Genomic DNA, 14,221 nt, shown 5'->3' with positions numbered 1-14,221 from the left:
GAAAACACAGAACCACAATAAACACATTCGATTGTCCATCACAACACTTTGGCTAACAATAAAAGCATCATATATCAAAAAAATTCATACGTATGTATATGTTCAATTGCAATATTATGAGCAAAATGAGTCTTTATTTTACCAACATCTTACAAAAATTAAAATTTAGATTGAGATTTAGACAAAAAAATGTAACTACGCAAACCTATGATGGTTAACGAACATGACCAGTTGAGTATCGAGCCCCTGTAGCCAAACAACCCATTTCACCCTATAGGTTATCGTATTCACACAATAAGCATCACTATCATAATTCATAATACAACTTTATGCCTAAATAACTATATTGACATAAAATTTAACCACCATTTCACAAGTAATATAAATCAAAATCCACAATACATAAACATATGCATGTATATATAGATAGTAAGATATAAAAATAAACCAACATTTTCGCAAGATATCATTACCTTATCAAAAGGCAAAATTTTATATCATCTAATCATGCAAAAGGCTCGTTTCAAGTGAATAAAGATAAGTATATAGAACCTTGTGCACCTCCAAAAAGCATACCAGATCACCAGACATAAGTAAAAGAAGTTAGCGGTATAGTGCGACCAATTAGTCCATCTTGATCCTTTTCAAAACATTACAGTTAGTCAAATATATGATAGACAGAGATTAATTCTGTAAAATATCATAAACCTAACCAGTGTACTTTTTGTACTTTTATGGGCTTGTGGAATAGTTGATATAAAAGAAAAATCACAGGAATCACCATTAATATGAACATCATCATCAACAACACAAACATCATCGTCGTCTTCATTATCATTAGTATCATCAACATCTTCATCTTCTTTATCATCTACAAAATCTTCATATCATCACCATCATCGTCAAAATGATCATCATCAACATTACAAACACCATCAACAATAACAATAATAACAGTATCAGCATCATGTTCAACCTTAACTTTTGGGCAAATTTTTTTGGCAATCACTTAAGCTACAGATTTTAAAATTTGAAAGTTAATTTTTCAATAATCTAAATAATAGTATATCTCAAAAACTCGTTTCAATTTGTTCAGAAAAAATGTTCTATTGGCAGGAATACTGAAGGAAAAAAAAATAATATTGATTCTTTTTAAGAATAAAAGATTAACAAAAATCAATATAGTCATTTACTATACCTGAAATCCTCTTAAAAATTCACAACTTGCATACATATGTATACCTACTTGGGTTAAAACCTGCAATATATGAAAACAACCGTTCTTCATTTTTCTTTATAATCACAATGAACATTAACAACTAAAATTAATTGCTCGTAACCTACCAAATACATACCGGTTTCACTCCCTCTTTTTAAGGTGTAAACAGATCTGACATAGGTTGATGATGATTCCTGAAAATGGAATGCTTAAAATAGGAAAGAATTAAGGATTAATATGTTGATTCAATAAAATACATATTGTAATCTAACCGTTCACCATATGAGCATAACAATACCACCGTATAAACATAAATAGCTAATGGGAACGAAGATGAAGTTACAGAGATAACAAACCCCAACAACCCTAGTGAGTGAATTGTAAAAAGAAATAAAGAATGAAAATAAAAGAAGATACGGAGTACCTTTTTCACGAGTGTTTCCTATTTCTCTTCAGCAATTGGAATTGGTATAGAGAAGAAGAAAAAGAAGAATGGTATGGAAAACCTAGTTACGTAAGATGGAGAAGATTCAATAAACACAGAGTTAGGGTTGTTTAAATTTTGGGCGGTGGTGCAAGCTGGAGATGAATTCTAGTTCCTAAAAAGAGCCAATTAAAAGAGAGGCGTGATTTTTGAGCAGTGTGCATTTGGCAATTATTAAAAATTAAAAATCACACAGTATATTGAAATTTAAAAACAATTTTTTTTGTTTATTTGTTTGTGAATTTTTCTTAATTATAATTATAAATTATAAAATTATAAATATATTAATTTTTCTTGATGACATCACTAACCCAATCTCAAAATTTTTCTTTTTTCTTTTGATTTTTTTAAAGAAGGAAAAATATTGTTTAATGATGTCATCAAAATAGTCTTAAGCTACAGATTTTAAAATTTGAAAGTTAATTTTTCAATAATCTAAATAATAGTATATCTCAAAAACTCGTTTCAATTTGTTCAGAAAAAATGTTCTATTGGCAGGAATACTGAAGGAACAAAAAAATAATATTGATTCTTTTTAAGAATAAAAGATGAACAAAAATCAATATTGATGTTTAGCGAGGTGTATATAAAATACTATTAAATTTTACAAGAAAATACTATTAAATACGATACAATTTTACACAAGATATTTATTTATTTAGAGAATGGATATACTTAAACCTTGCTACAACACTTATAGGCAGTGTACCTAATCGTACAGTAGTGTAGTTTTTAGTAAGTCCGGTTCGTTCCACAGGGAATCTTTTTAAACAAAGCTTAACGCTATATTAGTTTACTTTTATAAAAATACAAATATATATAAGTAATATTATTATTATAAAGGGGGGTTTTTACCGTTTAATGACCGGTTTGTTGATTTTTAAAACTTTAGTCGCAGTTAAAACCAAATGTAAAATAATAAATACAAGACTTAATTTAAAGCGTAAAGTAAATAACGAAAATGAAATTGCGAATAATAAAAGTGCGATAAAATAAACTTGCGATAATTAAAAAGTACAATAATTAAAAGTGCAATCAAATACAATAACAATAAAAATGCGATAATTAGAAGTGCAATTAAATATAAAATAAAGGAAATTAAATATGAAATAAAAGAATTATGCTTATTTAAACTTCCGTAATCATGATGTTTGACGTGTTGATTTTAAGCCCATGAGTTAATTGTCCTTTGTCCTGGATTATTTAATATGTCCATACGGATTTGTCCATAATAGTCCATCAGTCATAAATATAAAGAGCGAAAGCCTTCGTCAAATTATTCTTATTCCCGAAGTCAAATATTCCAACTAATTGGGGATTCGAATTGTAACAAGGTTTTAATACTTTGTTTAATGAATACACCAGGTTATCGACTGCGTGTAAACCAAGGTTTTACTACTTTGTTAACAATTACACCAATTACCCTTGAATGTAATTCACCCCTGTTTCAACAAGTCTATTAACTATCAATCCAGTTCCGTATCCGGTAAAATGAATAATTATTGGTATTTATAGATATCCCGCCCACCGTACCCAGTCAAGCGTATGTGGTTATATATAAATACGTCAAATTATAAGTTTGTATATTAAATTAACAAGGTATTGTTTAGTTAATATAAAACCCATTAATAGCCCATAGTCTAATTTCCACAAGTGTCGTTCTTTTATCCAAACCCCAATTATGGTACTGATAATGCTAAAAACGAACATATATTTCATAGCATTATTCCTCAAGAAAGACAAGCTTTTAGTTGCAATTGTTCTATTTACAAGTGATATTCGTTTAAATAATAAAAGGTGAAGACAAAAGACAGATTCGACGAATTGAAGACGCAAACGACCAAAAAGCTCAAAAGAACAAAAGACAATCAAAAAGGTTCCAATTATTGATAAGAAACGTCTCGAAATCACAAGAGTACAAGATTCAAAACGCAAAGTACAAGATATTAAATTGTACGCGAGGACGTTCGAAAATCCGGAACCGGGACTAGAGTCAACTCTTAACGCTCGACGCAACGGACTAAAAATTACAAGTTAACTATGTATATAAATATAATATAATATATAATTAATTATATTAATTATATATATATTATATATATATATTAAAAACTGTCGGCAGCCAGAAACTCCAAGGGTGTGAATTGAAAATACCTCTCCGCGACTCGCGGAGTTTGAAGGGCTTTTTGCCTCGAGTCGCGGAGCCCCAAATTTCACTTCTGGCTATAAAGCCAACCGAATTCTGATCGAAATCATCATCATTTTTTCTTCTCATTCATACGAAGTAATATATATTTATATTTATAATTTATATTTTAATTATAATTCTAATAATAAGGGTATGTTAGCGAATGTTGTAAGGGTGTAAGTCGAAATTCTGTCCGTGTAACGCTACGCTATTTTTAATCATTGTAAGTTATGTTCAACCTTTTTATATTAATGTCTCGTAGCTAAGTTATTATTATGCTTGTTTAAAACGAAGTAATCATGATGTTAGGCTAATTACTAAAATTGGGTAATTGGGCTTTGTACCATAATTGGGGTTTGAACAAAAGAACGACACTTGTGGAAACTAGACTATGGGCTATTAATGGGCTTTATATTTGTTTAACTAAATGAAAATTTGTTAATGTTAATATAAAGATTTACAATTGGGCGTCCCTATAAATTACCATATACACTCGATCGGACACGATGGGCGGGGTATTTATATGTACGAATAATCGTTCATTTAACCGGACACGGGAATGGATTAATAGCCACTAGAATAATTAAAACAGGGGTGAAATTACATTCAAGGGTAATTGGTGTAATTGTTAACAAAGTAGTAAAACCTTGGTTTACACGCAGTCGATAACCTGGTGTATTCATTAAACAAAGTATTAAAACCTTGTTACAATTCGAATCCCCAATTAGTTGGAATATTTATCTTCGGGTATAATAATAATTTGACAAGGACACTTGCAATTTATATTTATGACTGATGGACTGTTATGGACAAAAACCAGACGGACATATTGAATAATCCAGGACAAAGGACAATTAACCCATGGTCATAAAACTAAAATCAACACGTCAAACATCATGATTACGGAAGTTTAAATAAGCATAATTCTTTTATTTCATATTTAATTTCCTTTATTTTATATTTAATTGCACTTCTAATTATCGCACTTTTATTTATTGTTATTTTATTTTATCGCACTTTTAATTATCGTACTTTTTAATTATCGCAATTTAATTTTATCGCATTTTTATTATTCGCAATTTCATTATCGTTATTTACTTTACGCTTTAATTTAAGTCTTGTATTTATTTTATATTTTACATTAGGTTTTAACTGCGACTAAAGTTTTAAAATCGACAAACCGGTCATTAAACGGTAAAAACCCCCCTTTATAATAATAATATTACCTATATATATATTTGTATTTTTATAAAAGTAAACTAATATAGCGTTGAGCTTTGTTTAAAGATTTCCCTGTGGAACGAACTGGACTTACTAAAAACTACACTACTGTACGATTAGGTACACTGCCTATAAGTGTTGTAGCAAGGTTTAAGTATATCCATTCTATAAATAAATAAATATCTTGTGTAAAATTGTATCGTATTTAATAGTATTTCCTGCTAAAAATTAATAGTATTTTATACCCCTCTGCTTTGACATCAAGTATTTTTGGCGCCGCTGCCGGGGAATATCTTAAAAGCCGGAAGCGCAACGCTAATATAATAAAAAAAAAAAAAAGATTTTTATCTACTTTTATTAAAAGTCGTTTTTTTTTTTTTGTAAAATTACGTTTTAATTATTCAAAAATATAAGAAGAAAAACAAAAATATAAGCATTTTTAAGATTTTGTTAAATATTTAAGTTTTATAAGTTTCTTTATTTCTATTTTAGTTTATAAAAATATAAGTTTTAATTTTAATATCTTTTAATTATTTAAAAAAAACAGAAAACAAAATAATAAAAAAAAAAAATAATAAAAAGAAAAACGCGTAAAAAGACAAAGCTGTCAACTGAATTCCTGAACCCCGCGACTCGCGGGGTTTTCTTCTCTGTTTGCCGCAACTCGCGGAGGGCTTCTGACACACGGACAAAAACCCTAATCACGGGTTATTTTTAATTATTATTATTATTAAAACCTAATTACTATTATTATTATTATTAGTTTTAATTTTACTTATACTTTTTATTTATATATTTTAGTTAAATTAGTTTTATAAAATTGTAAAATTAATAGTTTATTAAAAAATAATATAAAAATAATATTTTTATAAAAATTGTACTTTTTTACAACTTTTTGTATATTTTTATATTTTGTACCTTTTTAATCGTTGTAGCGTAATATTTGTATTTTTTAGCTCATATTTAATTTTAAAATTAGTTTTTGCTATAGTTATTTTTACTCCTAGATTTTTAGGCTTTGCCGTAGAATTCCTTAAGTGCTTTTTCTTTAGACTAAGATTTAGGTGCTTTAGAATTTTGCGACGCCTTTTTAAGTTTTAGTTTCTTTTTAAGTTATTTCCATTTGGGATTTAGTTTTTCCTTGTAAGCTTTAATATTTTTAGACCTTTTACTATGTATCAATTATCATTCCAATTAGTAATTTCAATTTGCGATTATAATTTTAAGTTAGTTGTAGTAATAAGGTTAAATTAATTAAGTATTTTTAAGTTTTTATAAGTTTCTTTTATTTTTCCGTCACCTTTTATTTTTCAACCATTTTTTTTCTTTTTCAACCTTTTTCGACGAACTCTTTGTCTTTCTTATTTCTCGCCATTCTAGTTTTTAGGACTTAGAAATTTATTCTACTTCTTATCTAAATTTCTAAAAATTACGAAAATTTATTTTAAGTGGTTAAATTAATAGACATCAAAATTTTCTGGTTCGTAGTAATAGTTGGATTTGTACGTGGACCGGGTTATTGGAGCCAAACAGTCCTCAATTATATTGAGACCAAACGAATCCTGCCCCTCTGCTGCATCTTTTGGCTATTCGAAACGTGGGCAAAATCAGAAAAGTCTATTGATTGGATAACTTATTATAATTTTTCTTTCCTTTTAAAAACTAATAGGATATTCAGTGAATGCACCGAGCAAGACGATCATCACCTTTTGTACGTTCACCACCTGTAACTCGATCAAGACATCGTTTAACAAATATAACCGCCGTTGATTTTTCTTTAGAATCGTCATCCAGTCGACCAAGTACTTCAGTTCAAATTTCCGATAATCCATTTTTTGAACCCGACCTCACAATTGAGAATCCAGAAAATATTCAGGAACGGTTCATAGATCCTGAACCACTAAACTTTCCTCCGGAACCACCAATCATTCAAACAGAGATTGTTGAGGAACGAACTATTAAATCAGAATCATCTAGTGATACCGATTCAACAAATTCAATTATGGAGAATCTGGAACCTTTAAGTATGGAAGACCGAATGAGAGCTAAACGCACTGGCCAAGGTCACGCAATTACTCATCCAGACATTAATGCGCCAGATTATGAAATCAAAGGACAAATTCTACACATGGTGACTAATCAATGCCAATTTAGTGGTGCGCCGAAGGAAGATCCAAATGAACATCTACGTACCTTTAATAGGATCTGCACACTATTTAAAATACGAGAAGTGGAGGATGAACAGATATATCTCATGTTATTTCCCTGGACTTTAAAGGGAGAAGCCAAAGATTGGTTGGAATCGTTACCTGAAGGGGCGATCGATACATGGGACGTTTTAATTGATAAATTTCTTAAACAATTCTTTCCTGCATCTAAAGCCGTAAGACTTCAAGCAGAAATTGTTACGTTCACACAAAAGCCAAATGAAACTCTATATGAGGCGTGGACAAGATATGGGAAGTTATTAAGAGGATGTCCGCAACATGGTTTAGACACCTGTCAAATAGTACAAATATTCTACCGAGGATGCGACATCACTACAAGGAAAGATATAGATATAGCAGCTGGTGGTTCTATTATGAAGAAAACCGAAACTGATGCTTACAAAATTATTGATAATACTGCTTCCCACTCACATGAGTGGCACCAAGAAAAAGACATCATTAGATCATCTAAAGCAGCTAGAGCCGATTCTAGCCATGACTTAGATTCCATTTCCGCAAAGATAGATGCTTTCGAGAGACGAATGGAAAAGATGACTAAGGATATTCATGCTATACGAATTAGTTGTGAGCAGTGTGGAGGACCACATTTGACAAAAGATTGTCTCAGTATTGAATTAACAATGGAACAAAGAGAGAATATTTCATACATAAACCAAAGGCCTGGAAATAATTATCAGAATAATTATCAACCGCCAAGACCGATTTACAATCAAAACCAGAATTATAACCGAAATATTCCATACAATAACCAACAAGGTCCTAGCAATCAACAAGTATCCAATAATACTTACAATCAGCAAAGACCGAATTTTCAAAACAAACCACCACAACAAACCGATGATAAAAAGCCGAATTTAGAAGATATGATGACGAAGCTAGTTGAAACTCAAACGCAGTTTTTCACATCTCAAAAACAAACCAATGAACAAAATGCTCAAGCATTTAGAAATCAACAAGCTTCTATTCAAAATCTGGAACAAGAAGTAAGTAACCTAGCAAGGTTAATAGGTGAAAGAAAACCGGGAAGTCTACCTAGCGATACAAATGCTAACCCCCGGAATGAAACAGCTAAAGCTATTACCACAAGAAGTGGTACAACACTTAAACCACCTGAAATACCTGTAACTTCTGATGAAACTATTCCTACTCCACAAGAACCACAACCCGATCAAGATAAGGAAAAAGAACCGGTAGTTGAAAAGGTTAATGAAGATAACACAGTTAAGGATAAACCTTATGTTAAACCATACCAACCACCACTTCCTTATCCGAGTAAAATGAAGAAAGAAAAACTTGAAGCCGAGCAATCCAAATTCTTGGATATGTTTAAACAGATAAATGTAAATCTTCCTTTCATTGATGTGATTTCAGGAATGCCAAGGTATGCTAAATTCTTGAAAGATCTAATCACGAATAGAAAGAAAATGGAAGAACTCTCGGCTGTAACTATGAATGCTAATTGTTCAGCAGTGCTGTTGAATAAGATACCAGAAAAACTATCTGATCCAGGAAGTTTCACAATTCCATGTTTTCTGGGTAGCCTTAGTTCAATAGAAGCATTAGCAGATTTAGGTGCTAGTATAAATCTAATGCCGTATTCACTATACGCTAAACTAGACCTTGGAGAATTAAAACCAACCAGAATAAGCATACAACTAGCCGATAGATCAATAAAATATCCTAGAGGGATAATGGAAAACATGCTAGTTAAAGTTGGTACTTTAGTATTTCCAGTAGATTTTGTTGTTTTGGACATGGAAGAAGATTCTCAAGTTCCTCTCATATTAGGAAGACCATTCTTAAACACGGCTAAAGCAATGATAGACGTGTTCGGTAAGAAACTGACCCTAAGTATAGAGGATGAGAGTGTTACCTTTTCAGTTGATAGAGCAATGCAACAACCACAATCTGCAGATGATACATGTTATTATATTCAAACTATAGATGCACATGCAGAATTATTAGAAGAATTTCCAGAATTACAAGGAACAGGAGAATGTTCTTTAGGAGAAGGAAATGAACCAATTGATGAAGCTGAAATGTTAGCTACACTTATAGCTAATGGATATGAACCAACAACAGAAGAAATTCAAATGCTAAAAGAAGAAGACAGATATCGATATAAATCATCGATAGAAGAACCTCCGAAATTAGAGTTAAAGCCACTTCCAAACCATTTGGAATACGCTTATTTACATGGTGAATCTGAATTACCTGTAATAATATCGTCTTCTCTTACTGAAAATGAGAAATCACAACTCATTTCTGTGTTGAAAGCTCATAAACCAGCCATTGCATGGAAGATTCATGATATTAAAGGAATAAGTCCTTCGTATTGCACACATAAAATCCTTATGGAAGAAGGTCATAAAACGTATGTGCAACGTCAACGAAGACTAAATCCTAATATGCAAGATGTAGTTAAGAAAGAGATTATTAAACTGCTAGATGCAGGTTTGATATATCCAATTTCTGATAGTCCATGGGTAAGCCCAGTTCAATGCGTACCTAAGAAGGGTGGCATGACTGTCATCACAAATGAGAAAAATGAGCTTATTCCTACTAGGACTGTAACAGGATGGCGTGTATGTATTGATTATAGAAAATTAAATGACGCCACCAGAAAAGATCACTTTCCCTTACCTTTCATAGATCAAATGTTGGAAAGATTAGCCGGAAATAGTTACTATTGTTTTCTAGATGGATTTTCCGGATATTTTCAAATTCCAATAGCACCCGAAGATCAAGAGAAAACCACATTCACGTGCCCTTATGGTACTTTTGCTTACAAACGCATGCCATTTGGACTTTGTAACGCCCCTGCAACCTTTCAAAGGTGCATGATGGCGATTTTTCACGACATGATAGAAGAATGCATGGAAGTATTCATGGATGACTTTTCAGTCTTCGGTGATACATTTAAATCATGTCTAGTTAATCTGGAACGAATGCTAATTAGATGCGAAAAATCAAATCTAGTACTTAATTGGGAGAAATGCCATTTCATGGTTAAAGAAGGCATCGTTCTTGGACATAAAATTTCAAAAGATGGAATTGAAGTGGATAGAGCTAAAGTAGATGTAATTGCTAAACTTCCACATCCCACCAATGTTAGAGGAGTTAGGAGTTTTCTAGGGCATGTCGGTTTTTACCGACGTTTCATAAAAGATTTTTCTAAAATTGCCACTCCTATGAATAAACTCCTAGAAAAGGATGCGCCATTCATCTTTTCAGATGAATGTATCAAATCTTTTAATATTCTTAAAGAAAAACTCACTAATGCGCCGATCATGATAACACCAAATTGGAATCTACCATTTGAACTAATGTGCGATGCAAGTGATTTTGCAATGGGAGCCGTTTTAGGACAAAGGATTGAAAAACGATTTCAACCTATATATTATGCTAGTAAGACGTTACAAGGAGCACAAACGAACTATACAACTACCGAAAAAGAACTCCTTGCTATTGTCTTTGCTTTTGACAAATTTCGATCATATCTCGTTCTAGCAAAAACGGTGGTCTATACCGACCATTCTGCTCTTAGATACCTATTTTCAAAACAAGATGCTAAACCAAGATTAATCCGTTGGATCTTACTCTTACAAGAGTTTGATATTGAAATCCGAGATAAAAGAGGAGCAGAAAATCTCGCCGCTGATCATCTTTCTCGTCTTGAAAATCCCGAATTAGAAGTTTTGAATGAATCAGCCATACAAGACAACTTTCCTGATGAATATCTATTGAAGATAGATTATAAAGAAATCCCATGGTTTGCAGACTATGCAAACTACTTAGTTTGTGGATTCCTTGAAAAAGGATTATCGTACCAAAGACGAAAGAAATTCTTCAGTGATATAAAACACTATTTCTGGGAAGATCCACATCTGTTTAAAAGTTGTCCCGATGGAATAATACGCCGATGTGTATTTGGAAATGAAGCTAGTAAAATTTTAAACCATTGTCACACAGGACCAACAGGAGGGCATTATGGGCCTCAACTAACAGCAAGAAAAGTTTTTGAAGCTGGATTCTATTGGCCTACAATTTACAAAGACGCACACCTTCTTTGCAAATCCTGTGATGCATGTCAAAGGGCCGGAAAAATAAGTCAACGTGATGAAATGCCACAAAATGTCATCCAAGTATGTGAAGTATTTGACATTTGGGGTATTGACTTTATGGGTCCATTTCCAAAATCTCATAATAATCTATATATACTCGTAGCCATTGATTATGTATCTAAATGGGCGGAAGCACAAGCTCTCCCAACTAACGATGCACGAGTTGTAGTCAACTTTTTAAAACGTCTTTTTGCAAGGTTTGGAACACCGAAAGCTTTAATAAGTGATCGGGGAACTCATTTTTGTAATAATCAACTTGAGAAAGTTCTTAAAAGATATGGAGTAACTCATAAAATCTCCACCGCATATCATCCACAAACAAGTGGACAAGTTGAAAATACAAACCGAGCTTTAAAACGTATTCTTGAGAAAACCGTAGGATCAAATCCAAAGGAATGGTCCATTAAATTGGAGGATGCACTCTGGGCTTTTAGAACAGCCTACAAAACTCCAATTGGAACCACACCTTTTAGACTTGTGTATGGAAAAGCATGTCATCTTCCAGTAGAAATTGAACACAAAGCATTTTGGGCTTTGAAGACATGTAATCTTGATTTACATGAAGCCGGACGTCTACGATTAAGTCAACTAAACGAATTAGAAGAATTAAGACATGAAGCATACGAAAATTCGTTAATCTATAAAGAAAGAACGAAGAAATGGCATGATAAAAGAATCAGAAGTTCAAAAGAATTTAAAGAAGGAGACAGAGTTCTTCTTTTCAATTCACGATTCAAGCTATTTCCTGGAAAATTGAAATCAAGATGGTCTGGACCATTCATAGTAAAAAGAGTTTTCCCATACGGAACGATAGAATTGATAAATTCAAATGGGATTGAATTTAAAGTTAATGGTCACAGAGTTAAACATTACATACATGGTCCGATGGAAGTCGACAACGAAGTTAATCACAATTTCGACACCACAGCTAACTAAGTGTGGGGAGAATCAAGTCTGTAAAGGATAATATGTATTTCTGTTAGAGTTAGATTGTCTGTTTTCGTGTAGTTCTCGAAAATGGAACACGTATGGTCTTTCCCTAGCAGACCCTAAAGAACTAGTCTTCTCCCCCCATTCTGAATTTTTATTTTTTTTTAGAAATGAAGACTGCCTGTGAACTAAACCATGGTCTAATGCTACACGCTTTGATCACTAAAAGAAATAATGACATACTACCGAGTGAAATAGTATCAGTAATCAGAGAAAGAATGGACGGAGTTAGAAAAGGATCCAGATGCGAAGATAATAAGTTACAATTTGGTAAAGGAAAATCAAAATCCGCAGCGAAAAGAAGAGCACGACACCTAGAAAAATGTCACAAATGCGGAAAATGGTCACATGGAGGTAAATGTTCAAATAATCAAACCTATTCAAATACCGAATTTGTTACTTTATGCAGAGACGGACCGTTCATATGTTTAGAAGAAAAAACAATGAATGCTCGAGGTTACGCCTATGCAGCCATGGAAAACCAATTAAACCGACTATCTTATGAATATAATAGATCATATAACTAAGAAATCTATTTCACAGGTATGTCTGTACAGTTTTTATTTTTATTTTTATTTTTAACCTTTTGATAATAAACGCTAATTTGTTCGCTAAAAAGTATTAAATTGGTATTAAATAAAATTAGGTTTGGCGACCGAAATTATTGATATCGTTCAAAAATTTATTACATCACTGCGAAATTTAACGTTTATTCTTAAGGTATAAATATCTTTAATCAATCAACCCAAAATATTTCAAAAATTCGTCATGAGTTAAATTAGGTCTTGGAACCGAAATTACTTTACCGAAAAGAGGGGCGCATATTTTTGATAATATTTGATTGATTAAAGTGGGATAAAAAGACAAAAAGATTTTTAATTTTATTTTTACCATGTTTTTAAAATTAATATTTAAATCTTAAATTAATATTGTAAACTTTGTAAAAACAATATATTTAAAATTGTAAATATTTGAAAAATTAATATAAGTTTGGTATGAATTTATGAATTTTTAAATTAAGTTTGGTGTGAATTTTTAATTTTTAAAATATGAAATTTTAATTTTATGCATTTCAAATTTTAAGTTTGGTGTGAATTTTTAATTTTTTAATTTTTAATTTTGAATTTTATATTTAAGTTGTGTGAATTTAAAAACAAAAATTTACTTTATCTCATTAAGTTAAGAATATGATTTTTAAAATTCGTCGTAAGTTGAAGACTAGGTCTTTGAACCGAAATTGCTTTACCCGAGGGAGGGACGAGAACTTTTATTATCATTATTTTTAATCTTATTGAATTAAAGTATGCCAAAAACATTGAAAAAACCCAAAAATCTTAGCTTTTAAAACAATCGCTACAAAGAGACAAATTTTAAAATTTTGTCGAGGGACGGACTAGGACATCGATCCGAAACGACCTCGTCCTAAATAACAAGGGAAACAAAATTTTAAAATTAATTTCTTAATTGTTTTATAAGTTAAGGTTTACAAAAAAAAAAAAAAAAAAAAAAAAAAAAAAAGGGTAACTCCGCGACTCGCGGAGTTTTCAGTGAAAACCTCCGCGACTCGTGGAGGGACCAAAATACAGAAAAAAAATAAAAGGAACGAGCTGGAACAGAATAACACACACACACATACTGCACTTCGAAAAAACCCGAGAAAACCCACGAAAATCATCCCAAAAACTCGATTTTTCACCGTTAATCTTCAAATTTTTCACTACAATCATGTTAAGGAGGATCTTATCTAAGAATTACTCAAGAAAACAG

This window comes from Rutidosis leptorrhynchoides, chromosome 5 (genome assembly GCF_046630445.1).
Source record: "Rutidosis leptorrhynchoides isolate AG116_Rl617_1_P2 chromosome 5, CSIRO_AGI_Rlap_v1, whole genome shotgun sequence".
Classification (NCBI taxonomy): Eukaryota; Viridiplantae; Streptophyta; class Magnoliopsida; order Asterales; family Asteraceae; genus Rutidosis; species Rutidosis leptorrhynchoides.
Note: the sequence above shows the minus strand (reverse complement) of the source record.